At 45.4% G+C, this 12,723-nt stretch overlaps 1 protein-coding gene across 10 annotated transcripts in view; it reads left to right on the forward strand.

Moving 5' to 3' along the window:
- Positions 1-12,723, forward strand: part of SLC4A7 (solute carrier family 4 member 7) — a 167,386-nt gene that overhangs the window by 55,900 nt on the left and 98,763 nt on the right. The window lies entirely within an intron of this gene.

The raw sequence follows: 12,723 nt of genomic DNA on the forward strand, positions 1-12,723 counted from the left end.
CCAAGTTGGGTGTGCACTGGTGTACGGTCAGTCGCTGGAAGCTTTTTTGCCCTAGCCAGTAGCCATAGGGTTGGTGTGGTGCCAGCTGGAGTGGTGCCCATATGGCAACCAATATATGCACTCCCCTCCCCCCCACTCAGTTCCTTCTCTTTGTGCTGCCGGTAGTTTGAGCACTTGCTTTCCCTGTTCAAATAATTAGCTAGTAGCCTATTGTAGTGTAAATAGTTCTTGAAGAAGAGCAAATAATTTTAGTATTTGATTGTTAGTCTTAGTGTTTTAACTAATAGCTGAGGCCGGGCTTTCCAACCCCCTGGGTGCCTCGGCACTGGGGAATGCCTGGTTCCCCAGGCTTTAAGACCGGTTTAAAACGTGGCAAATGTATGCCCAAAACTGACCCCCACCCCCATTCAGCCTGTTCAATTTGCTTGGGGGAAGGACACTTGTGTGATTGCTGTTCAATTTGTAAGGCCTTTAAGGCCAGAACTTTGAAAGATAGGGCCCAACGCCTTAAACTCCTCTTAATGGAGGTGGCTCTTAAGCCTCAAGAGTCTCCAGCAGGAGTGGAGAGTGGAGCTTCCTCGGTTTAAAGTGCACCAGTGCCATCACCCATGGTGCTGCCTGAGGACTCCTGGCACCAGAAGTAGGTGCATGCACCATCACCTTCTTGGCGCCATCGGAGTCAGTCTCCAGTGCCGAAGAAGAGGAGAAAGCAAGAGAGGCATCGCTTGCAGTAGTCAAAGCAGGATGGCCTCAAGTCCAAGGCTCTGGTGCACACTATCAAAGGGCAGGAGGCACGTACTTTGAAGCAAGTGCAGAGTGGGAGCCCGCAGGTGATGGACTTGCATTCAATGCCAGAGGCATTTCGAGGAGAACAAGGACTTTTTCAGATGACGTGCCAGGTCCTTCTCTGTCCACGCAGGACAGGCGCCATTGCACTGAATTGGAGCGATCGGGGATCATGGATGTTACGCTGGCTCCAACCCCTGCAGTCATGTTGATGCTGGCACCGACCACCATATTTGGTGCGGAGCGCTTCAGTGCTGACCTAGCAGACTGTGGACCACTTTCAGGTGGCCTATACTCTGGCACCAGCACTGTCTTCGGTGTGCATGACATCAGTGCCAACTCGATGGCCCCACCATGGTGATCCACCTCCGAATTGACGTCAGAGTTGGACTTATTCTGCTGGAGCTCCGGATGCAGTGGGATCTCATGAAGGTCACACCATAGCCGTGGCAGGCACTGTAATCTTCTCTCAGACTATACAGGTTGGCTGCCAGTTTCACAGGCAATTCAACAGTGGCCCTTCTGGACGCTGGGGGCATTTCACGAGGTGTAGAGCCAGGGAATAGGAGTGCCTTTAACGGTGCCAGGGACCCTGCTGATCCTGCACTCGGTGCTGTTGGTTTCGCTGGGTGCCCCAGCACCAGAAGAAAAGACAGGAAGCGGCAGTCATCGTGGAGCCACCTGCATGTACTTCATTGCCGTTGACCTTGCCACCGTCATTGGCGCTGCCTTTGCAGCAGGGCTGGACTTCTTTGGTGCCGGTGCCATGGTTGATTGTACCTCCAGTGCCCATGGGGCAGGCACCAGCCCAGCACCAACACAAGTACATGGAGCGGTACCGGTGTCGTTTGTGCCACAAGTTGCAGGGTTTTCTGGCCAGCCAGTGCCTATACCAGCTCCACCTACGGTGCCTCCCAGGTTCCTGGTACTCCCCATGGTGGCCAAATGACTGAGCAGAGTACTGCTGCCCTTCCCTGCCAAATGGAGGCTCAAGGGCTATCATCATCATCTTCCTCCCTGGGTGAGGTGGTGGCGGGCTCATCGGCCTCACCTGTATTGGAGGATGGTAGGATTCGGGATGAAATGGACCCTGTCATGAACATTTTTTCCTCCGTAGGCCCCACCAGGGTGGCTCTGCCCATAATCAAAACAATTGCCACTACAGCTAAAACAGTTTGGCAGACCCCTGCTTCCACCCTTGCTACGTCCCATAGGAATGAGAACGCTCTTAACCCGGAGGTTGTTAATTTTATTTTCCAGAGGTGGGGGTATCCCCAGGTGGACCTGTTCAGCTTTCACCTCAGTGCAAAATGTGAGATGTTTTGCTCCTGCTGCAATCAGAGCCCGGGGTCCTGGGCAGATGCCTTCAGTGTCCCTTGATCCGGCAGGCTGATGTGTGCGTTTCCTCTGATTCCGCTAGTTCACAGGGTCCTTCTCAAGATTCACTCAGAAGGGGCATTGATCATCTTGGTGGTACTGGCATGGGCCAGTCAGCACTGGTACTCAGCCCTCCTGCACCTGTTGAGCTGCAAGCCAATGACATTGCTGATCCAGCAGGAACTGCTGACACAGCAAGAGGGGAGACTGCAACGTACCAATCTCCAGTTACAGCACCTCACAGTGTTGATGCTCTGTGGCTGAGTGACCTGGAGGTGGCCTGTTTGGATTCCATGAAGGAAGTATTGCTAAATAATAGAAAACCCTCCATGAGGGTGACTAATTTGGCTAAGTGGAAAAGGTTTTTGGTGTGGTTGCCTCAAAGAGGGCTATCTCCCTTGCAAGCCCCCATCCCGTTGATTTTAGATTACCTATGGGGTCTAGTACAGGAGGGCTTGTCCCTCTCCTCAGTTAAGGAGCACTTAGCTGCTATCTTAGCCATCTTCTGTGTTCTCAGGCCCTGTAGTAAAAAAGTTTCTGAAAGGTTTAGAAAGAATCAAACCCCAGGTTTGGGCACCATTTCCCCTAACGGATCTCAGTTTGCTGTTAGCCAAGCTTATGGAGGCCCCCTTTGAGTCCCTGGCTACCTGCTCCCCACTATTTGAGTTTCAAAACCATGTTTTTGGTGGCAGTCACCACAGCCAGGAGGGTATGTGAGTTGAGGGCACTTTCATTGGACCCCTTGTACACAGTGTTTCACAAGGATAAGGTTAGGCTGAGACCTCACCCCACATTTTTACCTAAGGTGGTCTCTGCGTTTCATGTTAACCAAGACACTTCCCTGAGGGAGCAGTGTTTACATATGTTGGATGTTAGAAGGGCACTGGCCTTCTATACGGCCAGGAGTAGGCCCTATAGAAGAACTCAGCAACTCTGTGTGGCAGTTGCTGATAGGATGGCGGGCCTTCCTGTCTCCTCCCAGCGGATTTCCTCCTGGATAGTGACCTGCATCAAGGAATGTTACAAACTTGCGGGGGTTCCTCCCCCACTGGTTAGGGTGCACTCCAAGAGAGCACAGGCATTTTCTCTGGCGTATTTGGCACAGGTGCCTATCCAGGACGTCTGTAGGACAGCCACCTGGTCTTCACTTCATACTTTTACAGCACATTACACTTTGATACAGCTTTTGGTCTGTCTCAGGAGATTTAGGCCATGTTCCAGGACTTCTCATTTGAGGTTTTGAGGCTGTTCTTTGGGCTGTTCTCTAGGCTTCAGGGACTCAAGGACTCCTAAGCCACCCTCCACTCGCTTGGCGTGCACAACCCTCAGCAGTCCAGGAAGGTGTTTTGACCTCTTCCTTCTTGATATCAGCCTGGTCTCTAGGGGGATACTAGGTCTGGCTTTTATTAGAGCAACTGCAAAACTAAGGAGCCAAGGATCTGCTACATGTTCTTCTCCCATCTGACTGCTCAGCTTAATTCTCCAAGAAGTCAGGGAGGCCAGAAGCAATCATTTTGAGGGTGCACTCAAGGACTGCACCTCAGCCAATTCACTGATTACAAGCCTCCTCAACTGCCTTCACCCTTTCTGCCTGGGCTGATTGTGTGTCATGGTTACAGGTCCTAGACAGTTTCTTCAGACTACTCCTTGCAATTTTTATTTGAGCATGCCTTCCACCTTTTTCCCCTCTCACCTTCCCCTTCAGGGACCCCTGTCATGAGCAACTCATTCAGGAGGCTGAAAACCTCATTTGCCTAGGAGCATTGGAAATGACCCTGTGGAACATAGAAGGGAGAGGATTCTACTCCTGTGAAGTTCTAATTAAGAAAGCAAAAGGATACCTTATACCCATCTTAGGCCTGCATTGCCTCATCAAGTCTCTCAAGAAGTTGAGGTTTTGCTTGGTCGCCCTAGCCTCCATCATTCACTCCCTGAATCTAGAAGACTGGTATGCCAACCTTGATTTGAAGGATTCATACTTCCATATTTCTATCTTCTGAGATACTATCCTTTCCTCTGGTCTACATTGGATAGGCATAATTTCTAGTTTCCCTCCCTCCTTCCCTGCTGCAAGAAAGAATTGAAAGGATGCAGGGCTGGTGGCACCTATTATACTGCATGGGAATGCCACTCCAGAGGGTGCTCACCTTTAAGAATACTGTGGAGGATGCCATCTATTTTGACAGTAAACTCAAGTGAACCTGCAGAGCTTGATCAACAACAATAATGAGATTAGAAAGATGAGTAGACACTAAATGGGGGTTGGTGGAATTCAGTGGTACACAGGTAACACTTTTAGAAAATATGGGGTACTAAATCTTTTCATTAGTTTGTCTTGCTGGAGAAATTTCTTTCCATAGCCATTTTAAGTATTGTCTTCCATGCATGTACAGAACATCCCATAAATAAATGTTCTAAAATGTGTAACTATTTCTGTGGCATTATATGGGGTTCTAGGAATTTGGATCACCTCCAGAAATGTGTTAATTCACTTGAAATATACTTGCTGTACTATTGACTTCATATCTCTCCCTCACTCTGGTGACAAGCATCCTGTGCTCTTGTGTACACAAGTTAATGGTAGTGTTGTCTAAGACCCTTATCCTTTGGTATTTTAAGCAGGGAAGGAGACATAAACAAACCAATGTCTGTTGAGCTGATACTGTACAGTGTCAGTACAGTATTCTCTTCATTGTATTGTACATTTAATGCTCTTGCAAATTCATGTGCAGCTTGATAGTAGTTTTGTTAGCCTGTGACATAACACGCACAGAAAGAAGTAGTAATGGAAAATGAGATCGTGGAGTGTGGAACGACCTACGGATGGCTTGTAAACACTGAGGAAACCATGCTAGTATCTTTAACCTGAACGTTGCTGTCACTTAAAATTGTTAATACAATTTATGTGTTTGGTAACTTTGTTTATATTAGCATGTTGAAGAATCTCCACTGGTACAATTCACTGGTAAAAGCAATTGTGTGAGCAGTAGGGCACAAACATGCCAAAGCGTCACCTATATCTGCTTAATCTAGGGTAAACAACATAATGGTAAAAATAAAAGCTAAGTGTTGTCTTTACAAGACTGTTGAGGCTGATGCAATGTATACATACATACCTAGCACAATACTGCTCTGCTCCTGACTTTTGTGTACTACCATAATAAAATAACAGGTTATTTCCCAAGTAGTGTCTCTGTGGGTGCTCTGCTGTGTGGATGTGTGTGCCTGCACTCGCAAGGCTAGCCAGTGTGCACAGGCATTTCCTCCTGAGTTCTTTCTCAATCACCCTTAGGTAGAGACTGAGCTAAGAGCTGTTAGTTCATGAATTAACTCCCTATAGTGTTGCAAAATTTAGCTTCCCTTTCAGCCTTTGTCTTTTGGCATCTTGTTTGTTTTTGGTTGCTTATGCCCCTTACCCAGAAAGGAGGGGGGAGCCCCAGTGTGGAGAGTTCCCCCTTGAACAAGGATGTGGCTGGCTTTCCAGGCTCCAAAGAGTGGCTCAGCAGAAGAGAATTCATCCCAGTGCATTTGCTGCCTGCGTGGAAAAAGCACAATCCAAAAAAAGTGTGGTTGATACTATCAGCTAAATCTCTGTCCAGGAAGGACAAAAGTAAGGCTTAACTGTTCATGTAGTCTGCTTTTCAACATCTGAGTCCCGGCAGGAGCTGTCACTGTGACCCTATACGATGAAGGCAGGATGTTCCAAGGAGATAATCCATTCACTCAAGATTTCGAAGAAAATGTCTGCAAATCTTTGTAGTGAGCCTTAATCAAGCCAGAAATGATCTCTGGCTCCACCAGTATCATTGATATTGCCAGCATTGATGCCGTCTAAAGCTGGTACTCAGGTCTGACAAGCTGCTGAGCCAACAGAGCAAGTTGGTCTGTCCAAAAACACTATGGGTTTGGGCAAAGAGAAGTACAAGTACTGAGGTGAGGGTGAGGGGCCTTGAAAAGCATGTAATAGGGAAAGCTTATACTGATGTGGTACTGGCACCAATGGACCATATGATGAAGTTTGTATCGCAGCTCAGTCAGTACAAGCCTCTTGGCACCAACTGACACTGACATTTGTTAGATTTCCACCGCGCAACAGATTTCTTGGTGTCCAGTGTGCTGGATTTCCCACTACTTAGTTCTGGGACTCTGGTGCCAAGTTCTCTGAGAGCACTGGATTCAATGATAGCTCTATGCCACATGCCATCTTTGTCTTCATCAGACCAGATTCAGATGAGCAAGAGGACTTGGGTTCCTACTGCTCATCCTACTGGCCAAATGGGTCCCACTTTTATCACAGACACCAGGTGTATTGCTTGCTTGCCCCTCTTACCTTCAGTAACCTTACTGGGGCTCCTAGCTGGCCCAGAAGTAACAAGCCTTCTAGGCTCCCAACATGGCATATGAAAAGGCAGAAAGCATCCTACTTCAATTGTAGGGTCAAAGGGTTTGGAACCTCCTGAGCAGTTGGTGGAGGAAGTTGAAGCTGAAGTAGAAAGGGAAGATAGCCGTCAAGTTCATCTCTTGTTGTCCTAACCTGATGAGGTAGCGATACCTCTCCACTATTCATGGTGGGTGACTTTTAAATGATTTCAGGACTTCACTCAGAGGGTGACAGATATCATGCAGATACAGCTTCATGAAAAGACTGAGCTTTACCTTATACTGGTGGACATTTTACTCTCTACCTCTGCAAGGGAGACCTTTCCAGTTAATCAGGTGCTCCTGGATTTTGCCAGAGTTATATGGCAGACTCTTGCATCCCTTCCCCACAACATGCAAGTAGGCAGGCAAAAAACATTTAGTGTTGAAGTTCACAGCATTTTTATTTTCCTACCCACCCACCCATCTCCAAATTCCATTATTGTGGATGTAGTTCAGCCTAAGGATGGCCAATGAAGTTTAAATTCTCCCCATATGACTGAAAAATTTTTATACCAGTTTGGTAGGAAAGTGTACACTCTTCTGTTCTGGTGGGCTAATTACCAGATCTGTTTGTTAAAATATAACTATCAGAAAAATATGAAAACAGGTTCTCTTATTGATCAGTGCCTCCACTCCACACAGACCTAATTTGTGACCTCACTGGGGACCAGCTGAGGGAGAAAACATCATTCCAGTCCATGTTAGATGTGGCAGAGGTAGCAAAACTTTTGGTTTCCATGGCTGTGATTGATGGGCTTCAGGGTACAGTAATCTGACTTACTTAAAGAGATCCAAACCATGGTGTGTACCTCGCCTTTGAGGGAAGAAAGCTGTTCATCAGGAGCAAAGCTGTTCATCCCTTCCCACATTGATGGATTCTCAGGTGACCCTTCATTCTCTAGGGAAACACATGCTGGCCTAAAAGAGAAAATATAGCCCTTAACTGCCATTCAAACCTCCCAGTCATCACAGTATATGCCTCAGTACTTGTCACAGAGATCCTATGAGCTACAGAGAGAAAAATCAAGGTTCCCTAAGTAAAAACAGTCAAGGCAGCAACTGACTTTGTTTCAGCCTTCAACCATGAAGCAATGCTTTTGATGGCTTGGTCAAGGCACCTATAGAATACATTCTTCACCTTTCCATGGGGGAGAACCACTCCTTTCAGAGATGACCATGCCCCAGTCTGTAGCCCCAGAAAACAGACTAATCTGTGAAAAGTGGGAGTTGGGAGTGATTCAAAACCAATATGCCATCCATTTCTGCCTTCGCGCTCCTATACCTGTCCCTCTACAGGGATACTTCTCGCAAGAGTTGACTACATCAAAGGGTAAACCATCTCCTTGGAGAAGGAGCTATAGAACCTGTGCCTGTTCATCTACTTTTGTTACTTCCTGATACCAAATAAAAAGGGATATTGGAGACCCCTGTTGGACTTAAGGGTGCTCCACGGAGATGTCAAAGCTCAAAAGTTGAAGATGGTCACTCAGTTAACAATCATAGCAGTATTAGAAGAAGAAAATTTGGGTTTCAGCCCTCAGTCTTCAAGATGCACACTTCCACATTTGTCATACGAAGTCACAGTTGTTACCTCAAATTCATGGTGGGCCAGGGCTGCTGCCGTTAGCATACTCCTTTTTGGACTCTTATGGGCCCCCAGGATGTCTTGCAAGGTTCTCTTGGTAGTATCAGTCCACTTATGTGTTTGAGGGTGTACTGGTTTTATTACTGTCTGGATAAATTGACTTCTCAGAGCAAGGCAAAAGACTGCCTTGGCTTAACTAGGAGTTCTTGCATGATCTCAAAATAAAAAAGGAATCATGTAAAAAATGGAAACAAGGACAAATTGCAAAGGATGAATATAGGCAAACACCACAAGAATGCAGGAGCAAGATTAGAAGGGCTAAGGCACAAAATGAGCTCAAACTAGCTACAGGCATAAAGGGAAACAAGAAGGCTTTTTATAAATATATTAGAAACAAGAGGAAGACCAGGGACAGGGTAGGGCCATTGCTCAGTGAGGAGGGAGAAACAGGGAACCTGGAAATGACAGAGATGCTTAATGACTTCTTTGTTTCAGTCTTCACTGAGAAGTCTGATGAAAGAGTGCCCAACATAGTGAATGCTAGTGGGAAAGGGGTGGGGTTAGAAATTGAAATAAAAAAAAAAAAAAAAAGCTAAAAATCACTTAGGAAAATTAGATGTCTGCAAGTCACCAGGGCCTGATGAAATGCATCCTAGAATACTCAAGGAGCTGATAGAGGAGGTATCTGAGCCTTTATCTTTCATCTTTGGAAAATCATGGGAGACAGGAGAGATTCCAGAAGACTGGAAGAGGGCAAACATAGTGCCCATCTATAAAAAGGAGAATAAGAATAACTCAGGAAACTACAGGCCAGTCAGCTTAACTTCAGTGCCAGGAAAGATAATGGAGCAGGTAATTAAAGAAATCATCTGCAAGCACTTGGAAGGTGATAAGGTGATAGGGAACAGCCAGCATGGATTTGTAAAGAACAAATCATGTTAAACTAATTTGATAGCTTTCTTTGATAGGATAACAAGCTTTGTGGATAGGGGAAAAGCGGTAGATGTGGTCTACCTAGACTTTACTAAGCATTTGGTACGGGGTCTCATGATATTCTTATAAAAAAAAAAAAAAAAAAACACCTAAGCAAATACAATTTAGATGAGGCTACTATAAGGTGGGTGCATAACTGGCTGGATAACCATAGCCAGAGAGTGGTTCTTAATGGTTCTCAATCCTGCTGGAAAAGTATAACAAGTAGGGTTCCGCAGGGTCTGTATTAGGACTGGTTCTGTTCAATATCTTCATCAATGATTTAGATATTAGCAGAGAGAGCACGCTTATTAAGTTTGCAGATGATACCAAGCTGGGAGGGATTGCAGCTGCTTTGGAGGATAGAGTCATAATTCAAAAGGATCTGGATAAATTGGAGAAATGGTCTGAGGTAAACAGGATGAAGTTTAATAAGGACAAATGCAAAGTGCTCCACTTAGAAAGGAACAATCAATTTCACACATACAGAATGGGGAGAGGTCTAGGGGTTATAGTGAACCACAAGCTAAATGAGTCAACAGTGTGATGCTGTTGCAAAAAAAGCAAACATGAATCTGGGATGCATTAACAGGTGTGTTGTGAACAAGACACGAGAAGTCATTCTTCCACTCTACTCAGCGCTGGTTAGGCCTCTGGAGTATTGTGTCCAGTTCTGGGCACCACAGTTCAAGAAAGATGTGGAGAAATTAGAGAGGGTCCAGAAAAGAGCAACAAGAATGATAAAAGGTCTAGAGAACGTGACCTATGAAGAAAGGCTGAAAGAATTGGGCTTTTTTAATTTGGAAAAGAGAAGATTGAGGGGAGACATGATAGCAGTTTTCAGGTATCTAAACGGGCGTCATAAGGAGGAGGGAGAAAATTGGTTCTTCTTGGCCTCTGAGGATAGAACAAGAAGCAATGGGCTTAAACTGCAGCAAGGGAGGTTTAGGTTGGACATTAGGAAAAAGTTCCTAACTGTCAGGGTGGTCAAACAGTGGAATAAATTGCCTAGGGAGGTTGTGGAATCTCCATCTCTGGAGATATTGAAGAACAGGTTAGATAGTACTTGGTCCCACTATTGGGGCAGGGGGCTGGACTCGATGACCTCTCAAGGTCCCTTCCAGTCCTAGTGTTCTATGATTCTAAAATCCTTCATAGAGGCCCAACAAGCCACTCAATGCACATGACCCATTTCTGAATCTAGGCCTACAGATCAGTGAACAAAAATCAGCCATAGCAGAAGATCAAAGGCTAGAATTCACTGAAGGCAATCTTGACTGCATTCATGCAGGAGCCACCTCCTCTGCATAAGATTGCTTAGTCTCTCCTCATTAATAAAGTATAATCCAGCCCACCAGATGTTGGCCGGACATTGCCCTCAGCTTCTGGAGCAATCCTTAGACTAGTGGAAGGACCCGGTAAAGGTCCTTATGGGAACGTCTGTTCACTCAGTCTTCCCCCTTCATTCTCCTGACCACCAACACATTCCTAATTGAATGGGTGGTTATATACTATGCGACAAATACTCTCTCCAGCACAGATATGCCTCCATATCCACTTGCTTGAGTTGAGAAACAAGCTATCAGAAAGGTACGTGCTCAGTTCCTGTTACTGATCAGGGACACACTTGAAAGGTCATGACAGACAACGTAGCCTACATTTACTAAATAAACTGACAGGTGGGTGCCAGGTCTCGTTCCCTGAGCCTAGAAATACTGAAGGTGTTGAAATGTTGCATCTCCCACAAAGTCCTAATTTCAGTGGTGTGCCTGCTGGGAATATAAAACACAATGGCTGAAAGTCTCAGCTGCAACTTTTCACATCATCATGAGTGCAAAGTAGTTGGCAGTTTTGCACGACATAGTCTGACAATGGGGTGCACTGGACTGGACTTGTTTGCTACTCACGAGAACAAAAAGTGTCTACAGTAGTGCTCAAAGTTGGGAATTGTATGACTCTCCCAGATGATGGTCTTCTCCTTCCTTGGAATAAAGGCCTTCGTTATGCTTTTTCTCGCATTGATTCTATTGCTGAAAGTCTTGTTGAAGATAAAAAGAAAACATCATTTTGATTGCCCAGATGTGGTACCCTTATCTGTTGCAACTGGCACTGTGTCCACCAATGAGTGACTACTCATCACTCCATAACTCCTCTTGCAGAATGAGGATCACATTCTGTAGTCTAGTCTGTAGGTCCGGTGACTCAGTGACTCCTTCATGGGTCCAGCATATAGGAACATCTTGCTCTGAGGAGGTATGGGAGGTGGCATTACACAGTAGAAAAGGCACTATTCATCCCGTATCTTCAGAAATGGAAGAGGTTCCATATCTAATTCCAACCTGTTAACCTTAAAGCAGGCCTTTCTCTTAGCTCACTGAAAGTTCATCTGTCAGCCGTTGAAACATTCCACCATTGGAACCTTCTTTCACCCAAGTAGAAAAAGAGATCTTAAAAGCATAGCAAACCACTGTGCCCTCCCCCACCCCCAGGGGGCTTCTCTCTAGATTTAAAGAGACTTAATATAGACTGCCATTTGAAACCATGGCATTTTTCCCACTAACTCACCTTCTCATTAAAATGATATTGATTTCTATCACTATGACCAGAAGTATAGGGAAGACAGAGATGCACCATCAAAGCTTCTTTTTTAGTGTGTTCTTCCCTGACAAGGTCACGCTCAGATCACTATCAAAGATCACCCCTAAAGTGAAGTCTGTATTTTACATGAATCAGCTTATTCACCTTCCAACATTTTTGTCCCAGTCCTCATGAGAACAACAGGGAAGTATCCTCTGTACACTTGATGTGTGAGCAAAGACCTTTAGAAAATTTCAGAGACTTTTTTTCATTTTTGTTGCAGTATATCCCGGGTGCAGCAATTTCAGTTTAGTGGCTCTCCAGAAGGGACTCTGACTGTATAAAAGCTTGTTACCAATTGTGTGAGGGTAACGCACCCATCTTTGATATACATTTATTCCATCAGATCAGTATCTTCTTCCAGCAGCTTCTCCAAAGGTATCTGCTACCCGGGCATTTTCACACATCTCCGCATAACACTATGCCCTAGGGGCTTAGGCTGCAGATGCCCTGTTCAGTGCCATGATATGGTTGTCTGTATCAAGCTATGTCTACACTGAGATAAATTCTATTGTATTAAAATCAGTTTTGGAATGCTGCATTTTATAAATTCGAATTTGACTATCCTCACCTCCCCATGAATTCCCCACAAAGTTGACTTATTGCAGCCACACTCAATTGTCAAAGACTGATTGTTGCAGAAGTGCATTGTGGGAAGCTATCCCACAATTCCCTCAGCCCCATAGAAGATTTCCAAGTAGTTTCTGATGGACTCTGTGCCCCATGTTGGACATGTTTGTGAAGTGGGAAGCTAAAAATCCTTTCTAACTCAATGCACCACAAATTCTTTTCTTTCCATTCATGATTATGGCTGAGCTGCAGGCCTGAGTCAGGGGCACACTTTGGGAAAAATGGTGCAAAAATTCCTTTGGCTGTTTGTTTTCAATTACGGGGGAGAGGGGGAGAATATCACAGGCAGTAATCAGTTTCTGTAATATTTTCTG

Source organism: Carettochelys insculpta, chromosome 2 (assembly GCF_033958435.1).
Source record: "Carettochelys insculpta isolate YL-2023 chromosome 2, ASM3395843v1, whole genome shotgun sequence".
NCBI lineage: Eukaryota > Metazoa > Chordata > Testudines > Carettochelyidae > Carettochelys > Carettochelys insculpta.